This window comes from Parasteatoda tepidariorum, chromosome 10, assembly GCF_043381705.1.
Source record: "Parasteatoda tepidariorum isolate YZ-2023 chromosome 10, CAS_Ptep_4.0, whole genome shotgun sequence".
NCBI lineage: Eukaryota > Metazoa > Arthropoda > Arachnida > Araneae > Theridiidae > Parasteatoda > Parasteatoda tepidariorum.
The window spans coordinates 3,875,922-3,887,125 of NC_092213.1; positions in this window are offsets into that span (position 1 = coordinate 3,875,922).

The window sequence follows — 11,204 nt, forward strand, 5'->3', positions numbered from 1 at the left end:
AAAAATTTAGGCAACTGTGGAAAATTGCTAAATATTTTGAAAGGAATACAGAAAAATGTAATTGAAAGGGAGATAAAAGAAAATTGTAATAAATTCTTTTTAAAGTTAAAGTAGTTATAAAATTTGACCTATCATTGGTTAAAAAGGGATCTATGATACCAATATTAACCCCGTCTAATTTCGAAAATATTTCTATTTGCAAACAAGGATTGTCCTAAAAAATTCGACCCAAGAATTAAGGAAACATCTTGCAGGAAATTGGTGAGTAATCTTTTATGTTGATTCGCAGATTTTGACCAATGCCAAGCAATGCAATGCAATATAATGCTAAAAATGCGTCTTGGGGTTTTCGAGGGCTTTTGAACAACTCATCTAATTTAGGGATAGGAGAAAGAAAATTTACTATTGTTTTACACTAAATTTTGTAAAAATATTTTGACAACATAATTAGTGTGGAAATTCACTTTCTGGTGCTTTTTTTTTTCAAATAAAATTATAAATACACTAATGAAATTAGGCACCTAATAAAATTTTTAGAAACGAAGTAGCTGTTGTTTCCAGTTTTTAAGTCGCGCTGTATTGCTTCGAAAAGTTAATCAGACATTTATTTTTTTATTTTTTTGAAATATGCGTAAAAGTCAGATTACAGGCAACTACTGTTTAACTCCTTAGTCTAGTATTCTTGATCCTACCCAAAAGAAAAATAAATAAATAAATAAAATGAAATAAGGATCTATCTTTGGGACAAACTCACTTTAGGTTATGAGAGAAACCAATCAGCATTTAAGTTACAAAAGAAAAACCACAAAAAAACAATGTCGTCAGTAAAAATCATATATGAATTTTTCAGCCATTGTTTGATTTCATGTTGAGATCCATTAAAATTTCATGGCAAGGTGGATTTTAGCGGAGAAAACAAGACTTTGCGAAAAGAAACCTTATAATTACCTAGATTTAAGATTATTTTCACCTTGCGACTTGCTTTATGAAAGGATTTTTTTCATGCTTGCAAACCCTAAGTCAACCTCGTTTTAAGGTTGTTATGTGGAAGGTTGTTTTCCAAGGTTTTGGATTAGGGTAATGTGCGTAGAATAGAGCAGATTGTCTCAGATCTCGTTTTAAGGTTCGAAGGTTTAGACGTAAACCGTGCTGCAAACCTTTTAAGGTTTACATCAAAAAGTTTTTGTCGAGTGAAAATAAAACCTTCTTTTGCTATCTGGGTGATGATGACTGCATCCACTGTGTCCATGCTGATAAAATAGAATAAATCAAGGCATCAAAGAACAATCTTGAAGTGAAGACTTTCATGATATGATGATAACTTCATTGAATCTCAATCAAGAAATTGTTCGGAGCATCTTAAGTTACATATTTAAGGAATTGAACTTCATGAAAATTTCTTAGAAGCGTTCTAAAACTCAAGCTTTATGTTCCACGATTTTTCGGTGTCAAAGAATTAAGTTGATGCTGTCTTAAAGTCAGCATCTTGATGAAAAACTGTCTTGGATGTCAATATGGATGGTTGATAGTGTAAAGTTAAGCGCAAATGGCGCTGGGGGGTCAAAATTCTCCGTAAGACTTCCGGGTTACTACTTCCGACAGATTTTAAAGCTCAAAAAACGCGCCATCCAATATTATTAGACTTGTAGTGTTTTCAGTATAAGGCGTTCCTTCGATTTAACTTTCAACGAAACAAACAACAAATGAATTTGGAAGACTCCGCAAGCTTGCCATGATGCAAACCCAAAAAATAACAAACTGCACTATTTTACACAAATATAGCCAAATAAGGGATAACACCCCAAGGATGGCAAACATTACACTTTATTTATTCTGTGATATTAATTTTGTTAAATTTGTTCTAGGCTCACGACCTTTAGAATTTATAAATTGCAGCAAATTCTTATAAATGGTAAAATAACGCGTAAATTTAAACACAAATTACATTAACAAAACTTCCTAGAATATTAAAGAGGAAGAAGTTTACATCTGAGGCGTGACTATCCCAATTCCGGGAATCTTAAAGTCCCGTTAGAAGCGGTTTTTCACACCACGTGCAAGACTAAGGTTAAATTAAAGATATCGGAAATAGTTTGAAAAGGGGCAAAAAGGCTTGAGACAGAGGGGAAAAATGGCCTTGGACAAGGACAGTGGGGTCAATCGACCTTGAATTCGCAAAAAGGTGACAAAGATGCAACAAAATTGTTGCTATCGAGAAAAAAAAGGAAGAAGCATTTACGTGTCTCTTTAAAGAGCTTGGGGTGAAAATTAAAAAATCGAATAAAGATAAAAATTTGGAAAAGGAAAACAAGCAAAAATTAAATTAAAACAAATAAAACTTTAAATTAAAACAAATAATATCACAAACGGGTTGGTCGCTATGGCCTCCGGCCCCGCGCCAACCAACCAAAATCACCATAGTGATATTTTTCCTTCACTTGTTGCTGAGGGTGGCAACGGGTGACTGAGATAGGGCCATGTGTTTTAAAATGTAACCAAGTAGTGTGTTTTTTTGAAGGGAGATTTAGAAAACTATCTCCTATAATTGTATGATGTATAAATTGTGTTTTAACATTTTTAATAAAGTCTTATAACTGAAGCTTTTTAAAAGTGTTATAATAAGAAAATTTCGTCACACAATATTGTGACATGGGTCAAACAGCAAGGCAGTCCAAAATTGCTTAAAGAGAGTTCAATATGATCTCCCTGTCGTCTCTGCAGGTGCAATAACAATGTGTATTATGNGGCTCAGATCGACCCCCGCTTATGTTAAATAGACCCCTGGGGGTCTATATAGACCACTTTGGCGACCTCTGCCCTACAGTATCACCCCCAACAGAATTTGAACAGAACACCCGTGATACCACTAGTTGATTCATTGATGCTTTGTGAGAAGCTGGGAGAGCTGTATTAAGATCACCGTACTTTTTGAGTGCTGATCGTGAGAGCTGTACTGAGTTCACCGTGTGGTCGCTCCTGTGTTACCTTTAGCAGTCGAGTGTATACATTGTACGTTGTATGTGATCGAGACTGAGAAGCAACAGAGCGAGGAAGTGGAGAATGTCGCAATCAAAAGTAGCAAGTCAGCTGTTCAATGTGGACCATCCATCGAAGTGGGCGTTTCTGTCAAGGTAGGCGTGTTCAGATCACGTCCGGGTCACCCATGTGGGGCTAGTAGTTTCCGACCATGTCAACCTTCACCCATGAAAAGGTACCCCAGTATAGAATCGAGTTAACATGTCTTATATACTAGGGAATTGTATTTGTGTAGTGGTAGACGCACTACACCATCTACCAAAGAGTATCTCAAGACTTAGCATGTCTTATATGCTAATGAATTGATGTTTAACAATAGTAGTGGTAGTTACTCCATACCAGTTAGTGAGAGTGACATTTCAAGAAGATCAAAATTGTGAAATNAAAAAAAAACATTTTACAATGTCTCAGTTATGCGCGTAATTCAACTTAAAGTAACATCAGTGTGACTTCTGTAGATGCAGATTAGATGACAAATAACTTGTATTTGGTTGTAAGATGTTAGTTTAAGCAGGACTGTTAAGTTTTTTTGCTAGTTATTTATTGTAAGCTTGTTTTTTATGGTTATTAATTGTATTTTTAGTATTAATTGTTAATTTTTTTATTAATAATTGTTTATTATTTTGCGTTTTTTTTTAATGAATTTTAATTTAATTGGTACTTATGCTTCATAGTGTAATAACATTTGTGTAATAACAATTCATAGTGTAATAAAAAATGCGATCGGTGGCGTGCCCAAAATATTGCGTCGGGTGCCATAAATGGCACGCGTGCCATTGGTTCGCCATCCCTGTACTAGGGAATTGTATTTGTGTTGTGGTAGACGCACTACACCATCTACCAAAGAGTATCTCAAGACTTAGCATGTCTTATATGCTAATGAATTGATGTTTAACAATAGTAGTGGTAGTTACTCCATACCAGTTAGTGAGAGTGACATTTCAAGAAGATCAAAATTGTGAAATAAAAATGAGAGATTAGCATCTTCTGTGACTTGTGGATGAGTCTGAATAAGAAATAAAAGAAACTTTATAACGTTACAGCATCGGTTTAAAAATAAGTACTAATCTATTTTAACTGTGACTTATCTGATATTTGGGAGCGACTGTAATATTTCAGTCATTATAATTAATTGGAAAGGGAGATATTTTGTACGAAAAATATATAAACTGAATTGGAAAACCAATCGATAGTATAATAGCAAAAGAGGATTTAATGACATTTAATTTCAATGATATTGATTTTCGCAATTGAATTTGCAAAAAATTATCTGAGAATGTTATATAAACCATTATCAGACTAAAGATTTTAAATAAAATGTTGGTTGTAACCATATGCTACTTTTATATTTCATACCTGTGATTCTTATATTACTAAATGAATCCGATACGAATCCATAAANCGACTTGCTTTATGAAAGGATTTTTTTCACGCTTGCAAACCCTAAGTCAACCTCGATTTAAGGTTTCTATGCAGAAGGTTGTTTTCCAAGGTTTTGGATGAGGGTAATGTGCGTAGATTGTCACAGATCTTGTTTTAAGGTTCGAAGGTTTAGACGTAAACCGTGTTACAAACCTTTTTAGGTTTACATCAAAAAGTTTTTGTCGAGTGAAAATAAAACCTTCTTTTGCTATCTGGATGATGATGACTGCATCCACTGTGTCCATGGTGATGAAATAGAAAAAATCAAGGCATCAAAGAGCAATCTTGATGTGAAGACTTTCATGATATGATGATAACTTCATTGAATCCCAATCAAGAAATTGACCTGGAGCATCTTGAGTTACATATTTAAGGAATTGAACTTTATGAAAATTTCTTAGAAGCGTTCTAAAACTCAAGCTTTATGTTCCACGATTTTTCGGTGCGAAAGAATTAAGTTGATGCTGACTTAAAGTCAGCATCTTGATGAAAAATTATCTTGGATGTCAATATGGATGGTTGATAGTGTAACCGCAGATGGCGCTGGGGGTCAAAATTTGCCGTAAGACTTCCGGGTTACTACTTCCGACAGATTTTAAAGCTTGAAAAAAAGCGCCATCCAATATTATTAGACTTGTAGTGTTTTCAGTATAAGGCGTTCTTTCGATTTAACTTTCAACAAAACAAACAACAAATGAATTTGGAAGACTCCGCAAGCTTGCTATGATGCTAACCCAAAAAATAACAAACTGCACTATTTTACGTAAATATAGCCAAATAAGGGATAACACCCCAAGGATGGCAAACATTACACTTTATTTATTCTGTGATATTAATTTTGTTAAATTGGTTCTAGGCTCACGACCTTTAGAATTTATAAATTGCAACAAATTCTTATGAATGGTAAAATAACGCGTAAATTTAAACGCAATTTACATTAACGAAACTTCCTAGAATATTAAGCCTGCTCACACAGCGCATCGTAAGCATAACATAACCGGATTGATACACCGGAAGTTTTCTAAATTTCTTCCGTTTTTATGAAGCTTTTTATTGTTTACATTCAGTCAACCATCCATCGGAAGGAAGAGTTGAACGTCAAAATAAAGAGCTGCTACGTTTTGGATTGACTGAAAATGATCCTAGAGCTTTCAGCAACAAACCAGATACAGAAATTGAGTTTAGATATCTAAAATCACTTAAGATGAAAATTCTTAACTCGTGTTCGTGCTTTGATTTTACGCTATGTGATTCACGATCTAATCATTAATTGATTAAATTTAATGTTAAGGCTCTTTTTCTTAGCATTCAAATGAGTTGGCGTAAAAGAAAGAGTGAGAAATAATAGCGAATTTTAATTAATCCAAAACATCAGCAACCCTATAACGGTTTTCGAATTCTATGCTAATGTGTTAGGCAGACGTAGAGGGAATCTCTAAAAAAAGATTTTATTCTGCACTCATTTCAAGGCTATGGTATAAAGAAATTTCTGATTATATAAATGGTCTTTATTTGTTGAAAAAGGATAATTAGTTGGTTTTTAAATGTTAGGAAATATGTTATGCATATTTCAGCATGGCAAATATATATAACGTCATTGAACACATGACTGAAATTTGATTGAGTACATTTTTTAATAACGTGTTCTTTTTTTCTTTTCTTTTTATACGGAAGGTAACTTTTAAGCTTCTAGTAGTTGATACTCATTTTTATAGTGGCAACATTTTGTTGTTTCCTATATTTTACTTATTCCTTTGGCGCAGAAGTTTTATTGAACCAATTATATTTAGCATTTTTATATTTAGCACAAATAACTAGTGTCTTTTTCTGAGTTAAAAGTAAAATCTTCCAAACAATAATTTTAAAAATTTGCACTTGCTTGCAGTTATTTAGATCTAAGAAAAACAATTATCATTTAAATTTTTTTTAATTTGCAAAATCAATCCTTGATAAATTTTTAAATGCGATTGTAAAAAAAAAAAATTAATATATATNCCCTTTTAAGCGAAATTTTTATTAAACATATTTTTCATCATTTTGCATCAATTTAGGTCAAGGTATGTAAAAGATATTAAATTTAGCATATTTAATAATTCATGGTTATGAAATACAGTACGAAACGCGGTTGTCTTTTTCTCCGTTAAAGGTAAAATCTTCCAAACACAGCTCACTTGCACAAAATAATTTTTTGTTTTTTTGCAGTTCTTTAAATCTAAGAGAAAGAGTAATTTATCATTGAATTGACTTTAATTTACGTAATCAATTAGTGATATATTTTGAATATGAATGGAGAAAAAAAAATTCAAACTACTTTTTTGGATTTTATATTTTAGTACAAATATAATTCTCATAATTTAACAGATTTTAAGTAACTATTAGATTGTTTAGTTAAAAAATAACTTTGCTTGTCATAGAGCGTCTGGTCAGAAAAAAATATATATGTTTAGTATTTTCTTTTAGTTATAATAATTTAATGAATGTTTTCAGAAATCTGAATTTATATTCTGAAAGATATTTAAAATAATAACCTCACGGTATTTAAATAATATAATTTTATTTTTATGATTGTAAAAAATTTGTCTGAAACTACAAGTGTTTTTATTTTTCAAGAAATTAGAAGGTGAATTATTTTAAGTTTAACGTATAGCAAAGGAAAAAAAAAAAAAAAAACAGTTATACTTCTTTCCATTGCATAAAATGCGTTTTCATTAAAAGTTGTCCAAATCCTGGAGCTTTTGAATTTTACCGATCGTAACTTTAATTGCATTTAAGTGTAAATGGAAGGCAGGCAAAGTTCCATTAATTTAACTCTTATTTAAAATAACAAAAAAATGAGTGTTTAGTCACGTTAATTAAGTAGTGATCTCTATTAAGAATTATCTATTAGAAATAATACAATGTACGCATTAAGCATAAGATGACAGTTAAAAAAGTTAAAAGGAAAAAAAAAAATGATTGCAATGATAGATTCTTATGGTTGATGGCAACGATGTAACATTGTTCATTTTCCCTTTTTCGCCTTTTATTTTTCGTCGGCGACTAAAAACAAAAATTCTTTTCCACTAACTTAATTTTCTATTAATCTCTTTAGACTTTCCAAACCCATACGAATTCAAGTCCGGATTCCCCTTCATTAAAAGATAAAAAAAGAAATATTCAAAATAAATAAATAAAAACGAATGTCGAAGCGAGGGAGAAAAAAAAGATATTCCCATAATCCCCGGTGTCGTCAGTGGATACTTATTTGCTACCACTAGGGCTGCTACCGTAACTTCTGATGACAGGTCTGACGGTAGACATTCATCAAATAATCTAGTTTTTCGGTTTGGCGACTGGAATCGACTTTCGAAGAATTCTCGATTTGACAGGTTCCGTTTGACCCTTGTTTCCTTTTTGACTGGATGACGATTAGATCTGAAAAGATTCGAAATCGAGTTAAGTGGGGGTGTTGTAGAAAACTGAAGTCTATCCATAGCTGATACAGATCAAAAGATCATGGAATAGATACATAAAAATGTAGTAGTTAAATCGATAGAGGATTTACCTTACGCAATGTCATATCGTCCATTTCTTTTTTTGTTGCTATTAATGGTAACGCTATGAGAGAGAAAAAAGTACATATTTGGTGCAAATTTCGCTATATTTAAAAATAGAGCGTAAAAACTTTACGATATATTTTGCTTTGCGGGGCAAAAACTATAGGACTAAGAGAATCGAATTAACGTACGTGTGTTTTGTAGAAAATGTACCGGGAGTACGAGGAAATGAAAAATTAACATTCTATAATAAGTTCGCTAATTATTAGTTCTGAAATGTGTAGAAAAAAATAACATTCGGGCTGCTTTGCAGGCTGCATGGATGTAACTACTGAGTTGAAATTTGACGTGCTGAAAGGGATAATTTTCATTTGTGAATTGAATGCGATTTTTTTTTCGTAATTCCAATTTGTTCGAAAGTTATTTCAATTTTAAATTCTTTTCCACGAATTTGTCTTAGTTGTTTTGTTTTAATGAATGACTATTTGAACTGTGGTGGGCCAGGGGACAGAGCGTTCTCTATCCAATTGGGTGAACACAGGGTTGGAATCCCAGCGTTGGCTGGTCGAAACGAATTCCGCACTCGGCTGGCACCGACCACAGTGCTGACGTAAAATATCCTCAGTGGTAGACGGATCATGGGTTCGAGTCCCCTTGCCATGAAGATATGCGTGGGAGTTTTTCGTGGTTTTCCTCTCCATGTCACGCAAATGCGGTTTGGTTCCATCAAAAAGTCTTCCAAGACGGCACATTTCCCCCACTATTTGATCCAGGAGTTCCCTTGTCTTCTGGATAGGGAACCCAAAAAATTGGGTCTGCTATTCAGAGACGGTTATAATATGAAATAAAAACTGAGGACTTCTTATTATAAATTTATGCATCTCTCTCGATAATTTTTTTCCATTATAAATTTGCGCTTCAGTTGATGTCAAAATTTTAAAAAAGAAAGAAGAAAAAACGAAAAAGATATGTTGATAGATCACGTTTATAACAATTATTATCTTAACATTTAGATTAAAATTTTTTAAAAATTTACAAAAAAAAGAAAAAAAAATTAACATTGAAGAGAAGTAAAACTTTTTTCCAATTTGAACTGTTATAATGACTTAAGATTATCGTTTTAGAGAACATCGGTGGAATATGTTGAAAAAAAGAAAAAATTCTTATTAATTTCTTAGTATTATATCCTAAGTATTGTGTTGAATTTAAATTAATTATTTTTAATTAATAATCGTTAAATTATTAAAGGAAAAATGAATGCTGCTAAGAGGTGTTTTAAGAAGTTACAATTAAGTATCATTCACAAATTATTGTAACCAAATGAAAAAACAGTTTTTGTCGAATATTTTCATAACTGATGTGAGTTTGTGAAAATTATTCATGACTCTTAGTTTATGTTTTGCCAGTGTCCTTTATGCTAGTAATGAAAATAGCGCAAAATGTTTGACCTCATTTTCATAAAGATGAAAACAGTTTGTGATTTAATTTCATAAAATTTCGTAACGTTCATAAAAATTTGCATAAGTTTGTTTTATTCATTAATCGTAATGATTTTCATTTAAATGGAAAAATCTCGCTTAGTCGATGATCATTTAAAAAGTTTAATTCTGCTAAAACTACTCACTCTGCTTATCTTTTTTAAAGTCTAGTTATTATTTTTTTTTTAAAGATGAATACATAGTTTTTAAAAGACAGAGAAAAAGAGAAAGAATTTGTTAAAGACATATAGTTTAAAATGAAGGTCTTATTTCGACGTGTGAAAGATGTCATGTTCAACTGTTTAGACTTGTCATTTTCGACCCAACCCAGAAGACAGATGCCGGGGTCCATAATTGGGACAAACTAACCTTCGCGTAAGACAGTTAAATTATGTAACACGGAAAAAAACCTCCATAAAATGTTTTTGACTGTTAACCCGATGTCAAGATGATTCTGCAAAAACCGTCTACCATATCTATTATTAAATGTACATTGCTCCAAAAAAATGGACTACCCTAAATAATGTTCATGTTCTAGGACTCAATCTTAATGGCTCGATGGGGTGACCTCAAATATGCTAATCAGTATGTGCAGACAATATTTTAAGTTACGAAATCAGACACGAAAACGTACTTTTCTTGAAAAAACAGACCTTTTTTTCGACTGATTTGGATTTCAGACTTTCAAAATAAAGAGGGGCAGCAGCAATCTTGGAAATAGGTTTCCGATAGTTTGGTCAGAAGAGCGCTCCAAAGTTTGAACCCCATAATATAAAATTTACCTTTTGCTCGTTTCGCTATATCTCCTGAACTTGAAATGAAAATTTTTTGCACATTTTTTGAAAATTTTTTTGCACATAAAATTCGTTTATCGAAAGATAATTCCATAAGAAAAATAACTTTTAGCAATCATTTATTATTTTTTATTATTTTATTTAATAAATGTTGCAAAAATGTTGAATTAAAAGGTACACAATTTTTGCATATCTTTAAAGTATGTAATTTTATATGCAAAATACAAAATTTGAGCGAAATCAGTTGAAAAGTTCCTAAAAGCTTAAACTAAAAAACTATCAGATATTTATTCAGATATTCGATTGACTGTTTTAATTTGTGACCTCTAAATGGATGTTCTTTTTCTCTTCCTTTTCTACAAGCATTCTGAATATACGAATTAAAGGCGGTATTTACGGAACATCGTGTTAAAGTGTTATTTGCAGAATCTCCTTTTTATTATCAGATGATGATAAATAATCAAGTTAATCCGGATGACTTACAATTTTTATATCAACATTTCTATTGCAATTTTTTTAAACGTGAGATATTGATTTTAAAAAAAATGTTAAGATACACTTGCATTGTTGTATTACGTTTTTACGACCCGTTCCGTTGTAAAAGCGTCATACAACAGTACCTGTATTAGGTACTTGCATAAGTTTATTAGGTACCTGTAATTGCAGTTCCTATAACTATAATATCAATAACACCTATTATCTTTATTCATTAAGCATCCTTAGCGTTAATAATTGTTTGGAAGTTGCACCAGTGTTCAATTAAGACACTTTAAATATTAAAAAGAAAAGTTGTTATCCCAGTTCACCTGAATACATTAAATTTTTTTATTCTTATTTGATTTAACTACTATTTTCTAAAAGAAAACTTTCTTAAACTCTCCCAAACAAAATCTGGCGAATTTCTTTGGATTCCTTTCTTATTTTTAAATGTATTTTTT